This window comes from Phaseolus vulgaris, chromosome 10 (genome assembly GCF_000499845.2).
Source record: "Phaseolus vulgaris cultivar G19833 chromosome 10, P. vulgaris v2.0, whole genome shotgun sequence".
Taxonomy (NCBI): Eukaryota; Viridiplantae; Streptophyta; class Magnoliopsida; order Fabales; family Fabaceae; genus Phaseolus; species Phaseolus vulgaris.
In genome coordinates, this window is record NC_023750.2 from 11970724 (window position 1) to 11984828 (window position 14105).

Here is a 14105-nt window from a genome sequence, read left to right on the forward strand (position 1 = left end):
CACCAACAACGTGCCCCTAAAACCCCAGCTCATTCAGAAGAATATACAAATGCGAGCTCATTCAAAAGAATATACAAATGCGGTTATTTCAAATAACCGCATTCGTAAATCGCATTTACAAATGCGGCTCTATAGCCGCATTTGTATTTCTCTGATTTACAACTGCGTGCTGATCAAATGCGGCTCTATAACCGCATTTGTAAATGTAAAATAACCGCATTTGATTAGCATTTCTGCGCTAGTGATAATGGTTTTCTGCTGCAGTTTTGGTATTGGTTTTTATGTTGTACAAATGTTGGTTTGCTGTTGCAATTTTGGTACTGCTTTTTGTTGGTTTAATGTTGGTTTTCTGCTGCAGTTTTGGTGCTAGTTTTATGATGTGCAAATGTTGGTTTTCTGCTGCAGTTTTGGTACTGTTTTTAGCTGGTTTTATGTTGTATAAATGTTGGTTTATGCTGCAGTTTTGGTACTGGTTTGGTGTTGTTTTGATGTTGTTTTTGCTGCAATTAAAGTGCTTTTGATGTTCTTTTTGGAGCCTAGGCACTGTTGTTTTTGGGTTTAGTAGCAGGGTGTTAAGCATAGTTTGTTTGAGTGTGTGTCCTTGTTCTTTGGGAATGTTTGTAGTCATCTGTTATGTAGATGATCTCTTTAGTTTTAGGCTCTTTCTTGTTATGTTAAAACAAGAAAGGTTTCAAACTATTTAAGATTTAACTTCTCTAGGTTGACATGATCAGAAAGTAGAAGTTTCTTGGAACCTTATATAGCTCAACTTCTATTTGTCATCAAGTTACTATTTTTTAAAGCGTTTTTTCTGTTTTTCTTGGTATTTTGAAGAGTATGAAGGTAAGCTTGTCTTGGTATCTACCAGCTCAACCTTAGTTAATTAAAGTAACTTTAGTTCAATTTCAATCAAAATATCTTCAATCAAAAACTACAGATATCACGTTTCTACCTTTGTATTTTTGTACAAAATTCCAAGTTTATTATCGTGGGCCTTGTATTAGAAAATAATTTTTCTTGTTCTTTTCCTTGTTCCTATTAAAAAAATATTTTTTTCTTGCTCATTTTAAAAACAATATTCAATTTTCAAGAAAACTAAAAAGTATAAAGAAAAAGTTATAAATAAAATTTTTTAGTAAGAAAAACATTTCTTCATATTAGATTACTTCCTAAAATAATTTTATCTTGAATAATTATATTGAAAAAAATGAAATAGGTAAAAAAATAGGATAAATGCAATAAGAAAAAGAGAAGTAGAGTAATTTAAAATTGATTTATTTTAATAAAAAATAGTTTTCTTTTTAAAATTGATTTATTTCAATAAAAATATATTTCAAACTGGAATTCTTTGTGTGCTTGTAGGCTAAGCATACACTTTTTCAAATAAAAAATATTTTGAATATTTTGAAGGCTAAGCCCACGCTAATTTGTGGCCAACATGAAGGCTCAGCATACGCTTATTGTGTGCCCCTCGTAGCTAAACTCACTCTACTTGGACATTTTGAAGGCTTGGCCCACGCTAATATAATTTTGTGGGCTTAGCGTAGGTCAAACTCACAATTTTTTATGACTACTTGGAAGGCTTGGTCCACGCTAATATAATTTTGTGTGGGCTTAGCGTGGGTCAAACTCACAATTTTTTTATAACTACTTGGACATTTTAAAGGCTTGGCCTATGCTAATATAATTTTGTGTGGGCTTAGCGTGTGTCAAACTCACAATTTTTTATAAATTTCTACACTCCTTGTAGGCTAAGCCCACGCTTCACCTACGCAAAAAAACACTTGCCATGTGTCGCCCACACCCGCCAATATATCTTTACGTCGAGTATATTAGCTTCAAAATTCTTATTAACGCTATGCCAACGATAATCATCCTTTTGTGTAGGTTTTTCATACTTAGTCTCCGTTTTTGGCCCATGATAATAAATTTTTTTTGTAGTGATAGTAATAATAAAAAAATCAGAGCATAGGCACTAAAGCGCCTGTTTCCGCTAGTTTTAATAATATATATTCAGATTTTATATTAAAAAACAAATAAATATATTTTTCTTTTAAGCGATTTTTAGACGTGACTCAAGACATTTTATGACAAGAAGCGGGTCCATCAGTTACATATGCTTATGCACATGCGTCACTCATCTAATGGATCACAGAAAATAAATGTTTAAACTTCTTTTAAAAAGGGTAATGATATTTTGACACATTGCTCCACTTTACACCCACATCAAAATATTAATATTTATAATAAAAAAAATAAAATAAAAAATGTCCTTAATAAAAATATAGGCAAAATGTAAAATGTTAAACTAATTTTCAAAATTAAAAAATTAGAAAATTAAAATATTAATATTTAGTGGGGGTGTATGGTGAAACAAGTCAAATAATATTTTCCTTTTAAAAATAACCTCCATCGTTTCTTCTTCATTTTACCCTCTTCTTTCGTCATTATCTCTCTCATATTCCTCTTTCGCCGTTGGTGCTCTTCTACATTCCTCCATATCTTTAGGTACGCTCCGCCTTCCTTTTGCCGTTTAAACACCTTTACGGTGGTGGTTCTATTGTTCCCTTTGGTTGTTTATTTGTGTTTTTCATTTAATCGTCTTCATTGGTCATTTTTCCTTTGCATTCCATGAAAATGGATTACACTTTTGCTTATCCCTGGGCTAAAAGGGATTTAATCAAAGAGACTTCTTCCTATAAAGATTAGAACTTTACGAGAGTCTGGCTCCCTGAGCAAGACTGATGAAAAGCCTATATCGATATATCTCTTTTAAACCATTTATGCATAGATTTCAAAATATCTCTTTCATTTCTGCTTTGTTAACTCGTATCTTTTGCTTGTAGAAAAAATGTTATCCTCGTTAAGCAAGGCTAAGCTAGCTAGTCGCCAAAGGAAAATGCGGGCACCGAAACACAACTTGGTGGTCGGTGCAGTCGACCCTAGCGCCGTTCAAATTTATTTTGATCATGACAAACATGCGTTGGGGTTGTTCTTCAAAAGAAAAAGGTTGGATAATCCGATCCCCTCTGCCCACACGAACTCGGACGGGTGCACTCCCTAGGTGGACATTCTGACAGTAGACAACCCTAATGTCGTAGGTTGTTCAAAGACAAAGGTGAGCTTTTGGGATTCCTCCTTTTAACATTTCTAATCATAACAAAACTCGCTACCTTCTGAAGGATGATATCTCCCGAGTGAAGAATTCCAACATGAGCCTTCTTTGTGGCAATGCCGATAGCCTACGTAGCCTTCTTTAGTCATTTTTTAAAATCCATACTGATTCACACAATACAAAATCGTTTCGTTTCGGGATTCAGCGATTCTTCGTGCGAATCGCACGATACAGTTAAGATTCAGGAACGAAAAAGATTCGTATCGTAGGAGGATGAAACTGTATACGTATCGTGAATCGTAAGATACTAACTACTATGGTTTAGATACCTAATTATGTCATCATCCAAAATTGGATCCCGAAAACTAATCATTTTTTCTAAGTAAGAAGCACAAAATTTATCAGCAACATATTTCTTTGTCATAAGCGACTTGTGTGATATGTTGAATTTAGGACAAGGGGAATTATACCCTAAACTAGTCTTTCCTTACATTGTCTTTCTTCGTCATGTATGGAATATACCTCTGATCAGATTGCCAATTGGACGATGTTTCATTATTTCTTGGTCGATGATCCCGTCTATTGTCTTTATATCTTTCTTGTTCTGTTGCTTATTTGCCTTCTTCCTTCGAAATGCTTCCTCTGCTTCAATGTGGGTTGAAACTCGTTCTCATATCGCTTCCATAAACTCTATTGTGTTAGGAAGTAAAGACTCACTGAAGGGATTAACATGAAGTCCTTTCACAAATGCATCTACCACCATCTCTTCAATCGGGTTTTGAATGTGCATCGAGACCACGCAAAAGTGATTCAAATACTCCTTAAGAAGTTTTCCTTTTCGTTGTCTCACATTGAAGAGGTTGACCATCCTATGAGGTTTTACTTTGTTGGCCAAAACCTATTCTTTGAATACCCTGGAGAATTCCTTAAATGAAGTGATGTATTCGTTTCGAAATCCACTAAACCATTACAGAGTTGTACTGGTGAATGTGCCCACGAACATCTTGTAACGTACGACCTATGACCCATCGGAAATTAACATTGTGGCTCATAATGCTTTCAAATAATTCGAGATAATCTACTCTGGAGAAAGGAGTAACCTTCGACGTGATAAAGTGAGGTGGAATTGGTTCCTCCACGATTGCTTGCGAGAATGGTTGAGGATTTTCCCTTTATGACACATCCAGGGAACGAATGTGCGCACCTCTTCTTACTTGCCTCTACAACTCCTTGTTGGTTCTTTGTAATTCTTCATTTATCCGGACAATGTCTTCCATCAATTTCCTAGAAAAATCTACCTCGCCCTGAAGCCTTTCCTAATCAATCTAGACGTCATCACATAGATGGTCTCATTCTTGACGGAATTCCTCAACTTGTTTTTTCGTCTCCTCATTGTCTTGTTGAAGAGTATGCATGGTCTCCATGATCTATTGCAAGGTGGGTGTGTTGTCTTCTTCTTATGTTTGATTTCCTTTCTTGGTGTTCCTCATGTTGTATCGCTATTGGTTTTGTGTTCTAAGTGTTTTGGGAGATTGCAAGATCAGTTTTACTTGTTCTATGGTGAGCGCCACATGTTCTCGTCGAGCTGAAGATCATGAGGTTAAAGGTGGTCTCCAAGATGATCTCTTTGTAACTGCAACTTTTGAATGTCTGGATGTCACAATGAGATAGAAGGGTCTCCATCTATTGACAATATTTCGACGATCAAGTCAATGAGAGCATAAAATTTATCAATGTTGCTTGAATAATACTTACCTTGCCCTTTGAAGGACATTCTTTTTTATAGAGTTTTTCTAGTTGACCTCTACCTCTTTATTGGAATAATATAACAAAATATTTAAATAATAACTAAAATGCATCAAATTAAAAAATCATTAGGAATAAAAAACCATCTCAAATAAAATATATTCACCAATTAATATTTCATGTAACAAATAATTCAAGAATCTGTGATATATTGACATAATTTTAGGAAATAAACAAGGAGTAAAAAACTCGACCCCTTATCAGAATAATACCGAGCCAAAATCACGTGAATTTTTATGTGATTATCTTAAGTCGGGTTTATTTCCAATCAAAATCACAAACCTGGAAAGTACACTTACGTTGTTGAAATTTTTTATGTTATGATTCCCAAAATATCATTTATATAGAGATTATGAGAATATATTTTTCTTATATTAAAATGAAAGTTTAAATAATAAAAGTCATCTGTAAAGTCATTCAAGTGGAGAATACGAAGGTCAAGTTCTCTAATTTTTTACTATTAATATAGTTAGTGACAGTCACATTAAGTGGTGACCAGTGTAAGAATAAGTGATGACCTACCACAAAGTTTCTACATAGTTAAGTAATTTTAGAAATTTTAAACTTTGTGTTGTTCTCGTGTGGAGGTGGTACATGAGGTGGGTGTAAAGTTACTTTAGTGAAGGACACCAAGGTACAATTACCTAATCTTAGTGTTAATTAGCCAGAGTAAGTGGTGACTTGTGTAAGAATAAGTTGTGACCGACTACCAATTTTCTGCACAATGAAGTAATTGTTTGAAATTTTGAGTTTTGTCTTGTTCTTGGGTTGGGCGCTGCAGTGCGTGAATAAGTGTTTGAGGGCTTGCTCGAGTAAGAGGTCTCCTGGGCCTTTGAGGAAAACCCTAACTCCACATGATTTGTTGTTGGACGATCTGTCAGCATAGACCATCCACTCGCTCCTCTCGGCTCGTACCGAAAGTCAAACTCTGAAAGTTCGATCGACCACCCGATCAGTCTTTCGGCTAGGTCCTGCTTAGCAAGGATCTTAACTATGGGATAGTCAGTTCGTACCATGTCAACGTGGTTATGGAAATAAGGTTGCATCTTCTGAGCAGTTAAGACAAGGGCGAACGCAACCTTCTCTATCATCTGATACCAAGTTTTGACGTCATTTAATGTCTAACTGATGAAATATATTGGTTGTTTCTACTTATTTATGTCTTGGAATAACGCCACACAAACCACATCCTCCAAGACTGAGAGGTACACTATAATTGGCTGCTTGGGATCAAGCTTTTGTATTACGACGATGGAGGTCAAGAAAGTTCAGTTGTTGAAAAATTTCCTTGGACTTCGTGTCCCAGTCGAACTTTGTAATGACTAATTTACGGCAAGTGCACCGTGTTGTTAGAAATAATATTTTGTCCCTAAGGAAAAACATCGAACCCACATGGAACAATTGAATAATCAAGTAAAAGATTCACTAAATATAAAATAGAATAACAAAGTTTGTTGGGAGTTTCTTATGATTGCAATAATTAAAAAGAAAATAAGTCAAATAGTTTGTTGATTCGATTGGGAAAATTGGGTTTGGGGTTCATCCTTATTACCCTTTTGTATTTTGATTAGCATGGTAATATTTTATCCTTTGGTTGTTGTTGATGTCCGTATAAAAGTCATTTATATTGATTCCTTGCATACAAAATTAGTAAGAGAGTCTCCTAAATATCGATTCCTTGCATACTAAATTAGTAAGAGAGTCTCCTAAATGTCGATTCCTCGCATATTTATAAAATCTTCTTATCATTATGATTAAACGTTGATAGCAATTAACATTTCAAATCTTTTCCTACCATTCAAATATGTTAAGCATTATCATTTGGGTCAGAAACTAAGTACTTTCCAGTCAAATTTAAGGATCTAGATCGTAGAAACAATCATTACAAATAAAATGACATTACTAATCATCAATCAAGAACAAAATATTATATTTAAATATCACCTCAATACATAAGAGTTTGCACAAATTATTCTCGATCCCAAAGGGTAGAATTAGTCACTCATGTTGGCTATTACAAGCATGGAGAACAAGAAAAGAAGATCTAGGATGTTTCTCCTTGATTGTTGCCTCCTCTAGGGTTTCTAACACCTTTTATTCTCCCAAACGATTTCCAATCGACTCAATGATGTCTAGGATTGTGCCTCCAACCTCATATTTAATCTAGTTGGGCTTGGGTTAAGTGACTTCTCGTCTAGGCGTTATTGTGCTTGCTTGGGTGAGTTGTACGAAAAAATGCTCAATGTCACTGGAGTGATCTCGCCTGGGAGTGATCTGGCTTACTTGGTCGAAAGCCTAGCTCCAACTGGAAAAGTCCATTTCCACTGCTCACACTAGCACAAGCTCAACTCACATTAACCCAACCCAACAAAGCTCAACTCATACTGGCCAAATTTCTAATCAATTGTTTCTAGTTAACACAAATTTAATTTTTGTAACAATGCATCTTGATTAAAATATTTAATTTGTTTGTTTGTGAAACAATCTGTTTAAAATTTTCTTAGTTTTGAAATTAAAAAACATTTGTGAAAATCTTCTAAGTCCAGTTCATCCCCTTCTTGACCTTAGCTTCCCCTTATTTCAAAACATGTAACTGACTCTCAAACCCTATAGTTGGTTTCGTAGGTCATGTCTTTTAAAAGGTTTTTCCATAGTTTATCTTGATAAACTGTGACAACAAATCCTTTGCTTTACAAGTTTGAATAATTAATCGATTCAAATAATCAATTAAAATGATTATATGAATTAAATCAAAGTATCATTCAAATCGATATGTATTTAATCTTTAAATCAATATTCAATTGATTCCTAATTTGAATTCTAAAATTAAAAACACAATTTGTAATCATAGAGTACAAAACTGAAATTAGCGAAGACAAGAACAAACTCTGAGCGTTAAGAGATACATGCAAAACTTAATTTGAATTTTTTGATATTGATTCCATAAATTGATCCAAAATTTTTAGTTATGCATGAGTGAATAACGGAAAACAAATTTCAGAGACGAAGATAAGAGAAGAAGAAAAGTCAAAAACAAAAATTAAGAGGAAAAAAGGTGAAGAGACAATTCCTAAACTCGGAAATTTAGTAAAACGATTTATGTCTACTAGTTTTTAGCATATTTAGGCCTTATATAGGCTCTGAAATATAAAGCAAAGATGGGCTTAAATGTGGGCTTTGATTAGGTCCATAAGCTCAATCACAAAAGCTTAAGTTAATACACACAAAATCTTGGTTGAGGGAACTGTGATTGATTCCATCAATGAAGAGGGTTGCAAAATGTTTGGTTAAATTAGTTAAACATTTTGGCGAAAGGTGGTATGAGTAGTTAAATGAAGTTATTGATTATGCAATCCTTATTGTTCTTGCCGGTTGACCTGCTCGCCGGTTGACTCTGATGACAAACTCTAGCTCTGTCTGTCTCTTCGGGAATCTGTCCTATCTCTTGCTGCTCCGGAACGTAGCGCCGTTGAAACAGAGAGGGCCCTACCTGTTGACTGCACTCCGACGATCAAGTCGGTATAGGGCTTATAAGAAACAAGAAGTAGTCAGTTTCAGTCTTAGAAACATCATACCTTAACCTGGAATCTCAAGTCCTTTTTATAGTTTACCTCTTGTAAAAACTTTCTATCACGAGAATATAATCTCAACTAAAAGCATACTCAAGAGGAAAATATTTTGCTCAAAGGCACACCCTCATGGTGTTGCAACAGAACAAAATCTTTCCTTCATGGAGCATAAAATCTTAACAGAATAACCACCAGGGTACCAACTCATGTACTAGCATAAGGTGTCCAATCTGTTTACGTAGCCAGCATCAGTGTGGTGCGACGTTATCTTTTGAACACATGTAACCTAACCACTATGTGCCCTAGCACACATGGGCTTAGGTTCTAAAAGGAAACATTTACTTAAGTTAGTCCCTCTGTGTACTAAGTACACCCCAAGGTCCAAAACTACCCCTCGCTAGCCGCCTAAGCCTTATTGATACAAACCAAGACAACAAGAAAATGACCAAGCATGCACACTATGAAAGGTCATCTCAACATTCAAGTGAAGACCTCACTAGAGGGAGAAATGGACAAAGACCAGAGCATCTCAAGTTGAAATTAATAGAAAAAGAGTTACTCTGCACAAATTGTGTGAGATGTTAGTGAGGTTTGAATTCCTCTTAGCATTTAGGTCTTATCTTGTGAGTGATTGAGAGTTCTCAAGTGGTGGCTGTATATCATCACTTATCTTGGAGGCCAATCACACTCCTAGTGGAGTGTTCCACTTCTCAAATCCATCACATAAGCTTTCTCTTTCCTTAATCTATTCTTCCATTGTCATTCCATTTTCACTCTCTGTATTATGTTCTTTTTGGTTTTCCTTGTTTCCATTTGACAATTCTATTTGGTTTCTTTTCCTTGTTCTTAATTCCGCACCATCTAGCATAATTTTCACCTTATAATTGTCTTTTCCTTTTGCCTTTGTGAAATGAACTTTCACATCTACTTAACCACTTGATTAAGTTAATGTCCAGTGAGGATTTTCCTAAGGTCTTCACTCTTAAATTCCTAAAATCTCAATCTAAATAAAGTGTCACACCATAAAATGAACAATCCTAAAATCAACTCACATCACTATGCATAAGGAGTTATACAAAAAAGGAACCAACACATACATCTGGGACCCAATCTCATGGCCCACCAACTTGGCCCAAGAGCCGGGCTGACCTGCCTACAGTAAGTGCTGAGGTCCGACCTCCGAGCGCTTTGGTCCACTACACTTATGAATGTCATTTAATGCCTTGGTTATGTCTTTTGTTGTCAATGGTTCACTCAAAACGTCTCTTCATAGTTTTCATAGAATAAATTTGTTGATGACAACCTTGAATATCGTTGACAAAACCAATGGTTATAATGATGGTGAAATGTGGTTACATGTGGTCAACTATTGGTTAAAGGGTAATGATCCTAATAATGAGCATGGGCACTTCATCAATAATTCTAAAGTGAATGGTTTAACTATATTTTTTAATAACACTTTTATTGGGGAACTGTGATTGATTCCATCTGTAAAGAAGGCTCGCAACATATTTGGTTAAATCATTGATAAAATGGGGTTAACTCGGGATGACAAATTAAATCACCTTACAAATTTTGGAATCCTTATGAATGTCATGAATCTCTGGTGATGTTTTGGTCAGTCAGCGGTCCACTCCAACATGTCCTTTAATGGTTTTCAATGCATAATTTTGTTGGTGACAACCCTTGGAATTCATTGGCAAGATTAGTGATTCATGGTGAAAGGTGGTTACATGTGTTTAGGAGTTGGTTAAATTACAGTTAGATTTGGAAATTCACTAACCTAAAGAATGAGTATGGGCATTACATGAATGATGCTAAACTAAATGGTTAAGCTACTTTGTATGATTGACACCTTGTTTGGGGAACTATGATTGATTTCATCAATGAAGAGGTCCTGCAAAATGTTTGGTTAAATTAGTAAAAAAAATATGGTTAATTGCGGCATGAGATGAGTTAAATGACCTTATGTTCCAAGTGTTGGTAAAGCAAGTGACTAACAAATCTTGTAATGATACATTCTCCTTCTATTGATGATTTATGTCTTCCTTGTCCATTAGTTTAGTAATGATCAAAATGTAAAGCGTGATTAAATCTCTATAAAGTTCTTGAGGAAAACTTGTTTTAAAGTTGGTTTTCTACTAAATTTTAAACATATAGTTGATTATGTTAGGTTCATAATGGATTATCTAGGTGAGACAACTAGTTTTTACTATACTAAAAAATAATTAATTACTTGAAGTAATAAACAATTATGTATTAAAATATATTTTCACATCCGTTCACATTTAATCGATTATTTTGATAAAAAAAAAGTATTTTCACATTTTTCAGTAAATAATCGATTATTTCAAGTAATAATTGATTATGTTGATGAAAGAAGAAAATGTGCTTTCTGATTGTCTTTCATTTAATCGATTATATCAAGTTTTGATTGATTATTCTGATAAAAAAAATTGTATTAGAAAATAATCAACTATTTGAACTAATAGTCAATTATGTTGATCACAATATGGTGTTATTTTTTTTGCATTTATTTGATTATATGAAGTAATAATCGGTTATGGTTTGAAATATGGTTATTGGAGTGTGAGTTTGGTTAAATGAGCTTATGGGAAAGGGAGCAAATCTGTACTGCAAACAGAGTTATCTAGTGCAAAGAGTATATGTTGATGAAGATTTGTGATCTAATGGTAGAAAAATCAGTAACTGTGCCTAGGTGAATTCTTTAAGTATGAGGCAGTTTCAGGGACTGAGTTAATTAAGCAAACAAGAATTAAGGCATTGAAGTGTTGACTTGGCAATATACAGTCAGATAGTTTTTCCATAGGTTTAGTATGATATATTTTTGTTCTGGTTAACAGCGGGATGGAATTAATGATTGTATTTTGTGATATTTTTACGGTCAAAGGCGAAAATTTATTAATGTTGTTAACGGGTGACAAAGCGGGTCGTTCCGCTCAACATATGCCTGTCTCGTTTAGGCCCGCAAAATGCAAGTTCGATTGGCCTGTCCCGCATATAAAATGTGGGCTGGTTTTCATGACCCGCCCTGCATATAGGTTGATTTGCGGGCTTGCGGGCTTGCGGGCTGATCCGCATTCATTTTTGGAACATGGAGGAGGAGTAGAGGTAGCAGCGGTGTATAGCGGAATGACGCGAGCGGCAGCAATGCGACAATAGCGTGCGACAGTTGCAGGCGAAGCAGCGCGAAGTCGCAAGTGGAGCAAACGGCGACACTACAAAGAAGAATGTGTGGTGTGTTGTGTGCGTTTTTTAGAATAGCATAGTTGCATTGTGTTTTGAGTGAAAATATAATTTTCTTTCATTCAAAGTTGTCACCCCCTCCTGAACCATTGTTGCTAAGTCAATTAATTTTATTTTTTGCAGACTAGCAGACCAGCCCGCCCCATCCGTGTTGTTGGTCCGTACAGACCACAAATTATGCGGAACGAGATAATACGATCAGCGAGTTGAAAATATCGGTCCGCACACGATTTTTCCCGTAGGGGCCGGCTTGCTTTGCCATTCAGTCTCTAGCACTTATGGTTCATCCAACCCTTTCACACGAGAGAGCGGAGTTGGAGAGTTCTCCTTTATAAATGGAAAACATTAAAAACCTTCCATTCTTAAATAGTACAAAGTGACTTCAAATATTATTACCACATATTGGCCTCACAATGGTGTGCATGATATTACGGTGTTAGTTAAATATTTTCCATGATATATTATATAATATATTAAATAACTTCTAAAAACAACATCAAAATTAAATTTAGTTACGTGGACCTGTTTAAAAAATTATGATTATGTTTTAATTAATTAACCTCTGCTACACATGTTTTGATTTTAATAAGTTTAGGATTAATTGAAGTTTTTTATTTTTTTCGGGAAATTTGATAGTAAAGATATTCGTAGACAATTATATTTCAGTAATATTAAACAAGAAGAATTTTAATAACAAGAAGAAGAATTTTTTAATTTAAAATTTGATATAATTAAAGCATAAATATATATGATATAATTACGTTATATTTATTTTCTTATAACGAGTAACCAACAAGTGTTGATTCATGTGAAACCATATTCAATCTCTGAAATAAGATTTCATATTTAAATTTTATAAATATAAAACACATGATTGGCATGGTGATCTCATCAAAACTAATAAAATAGATTTTTAACGCATTATTGGTAATTGTACTGACCAGGTCATCAGGTGTGATGACGTGGACAAAAGAAAGGTAGGTGGTCAAGAAGTCAACATAATCGGTTATCGCCGAGATATGTCACCGCCAAGACGAGTCATCGCCCAAGAGAAGGACATCGCCCGAATAGTCAACCCGCGTGACAGAAGCATTTCACAGAGAAGAGGGCCCACATGATGGAATAACCCTAAGTTGGGTGGCGACGCTGTGGGACCCTCCGCATAGAATAAACGATCAAGTCAAAGGGGCACGTGACAATGCCCACGTGCTCATTAAGGATCTCCAAGGAAGGCTGCATGCATGACACGTGATTAATTAGGGCACTCAAATAGTATGATGGCGCGAGAAATACAGTACCTAAGTTAGAGCCCAAATGGCCGCAAGGTTATTCACTGCACTCCAGATAAGGGAAGTCCATGGGCCAGATACGCTAAGATCCTAAGGATAGCGGCGCAAGGACCTTCTCCAAGGAACCGTAGATAATAGCAGCAACACAAAGGTAAACCCTAGTTTTCACCTATATAAAGGGCATGAAGAACCCTAGTAAGGTACGCTTTCACAGTTTTACAAGCTTTAACCTAGTTCTCATAAAGTTACTCAGAATACTAGACACTAGTTGCTCTTGACGGCGCACCCAGCTGTGAGCACAAGGCAATTAGGGCAACACAGTTTAGGCACACAGTTCCAGTCATTGAGATAATCATACAGTTTTCAGTCACTTTGGTGTTTCTCGCTAGCTGACTTGATCGTCGGAGTGCAAACGGCCGCGAGGGCGCCCCTTTGTTCTTCTTTTTCAGGTACTCATATACAAGACAGAACGAAGGTGCTCTAGCTCGTGAGGACAAGCCACTCATAAAGACGACCCAGGTCAACCGGCCGGAACATCTGGCGCCCCCTGTGGGGCCGATATAAACATCGGTTCCACCACACAAGTTTTCAATTCCAGTTTTCAAAACCCAGATAAATCGAGAGGATCTCTAGAGAACCATGACCACCCGACCAGCACGCGCCAGGAGCGAAGAGATGACCCTACAACAACTCATGGGTATGGTGCAAGGGCTGCAGGACGCAGTGGCAGCCTCAAAGGTGGAGCAGGAGCGCATGCAGGCGGATCTGGCAGCCTCTCAAGCAAGAAACGACGAGCTCCACCACGCCAATGAAGAATTACGCCGTGGATGGCGTGGCAGAGACGAGCCTGAGGCTGCATCCCCACCCAGGGAATTCACAACACCGTTTTCACAGGCAATTCTGGAGACAGCGATCCCCAACACGTTCACGGGACCCAAAGCGACCTTCACAGGGGTATAGGATCCCAAGGCACACCTCACGGCGTTCCACACACAGATGTTGTTGGTAGGCGGTTCAGACGCCGTGAGGTGCAAGCTTTTCATGAGCACCTTGACGGGG

At 36.3% G+C, this 14105-nt stretch overlaps 1 long non-coding RNA gene across 1 annotated transcript; it reads left to right on the top strand.

Moving 5' to 3' along the window:
• Positions 1–2849: 2849 nt before the first annotated feature.
• On the top strand, positions 2850–12155 carry LOC137819520 (uncharacterized). The gene is made up of 2 exons (XR_011082330.1): positions 2850–3118; positions 11881–12155. It is a non-coding gene; the product is annotated as an uncharacterized lncRNA (long non-coding RNA).
• Positions 12156–14105: the final 1950 nt, after the last annotated feature.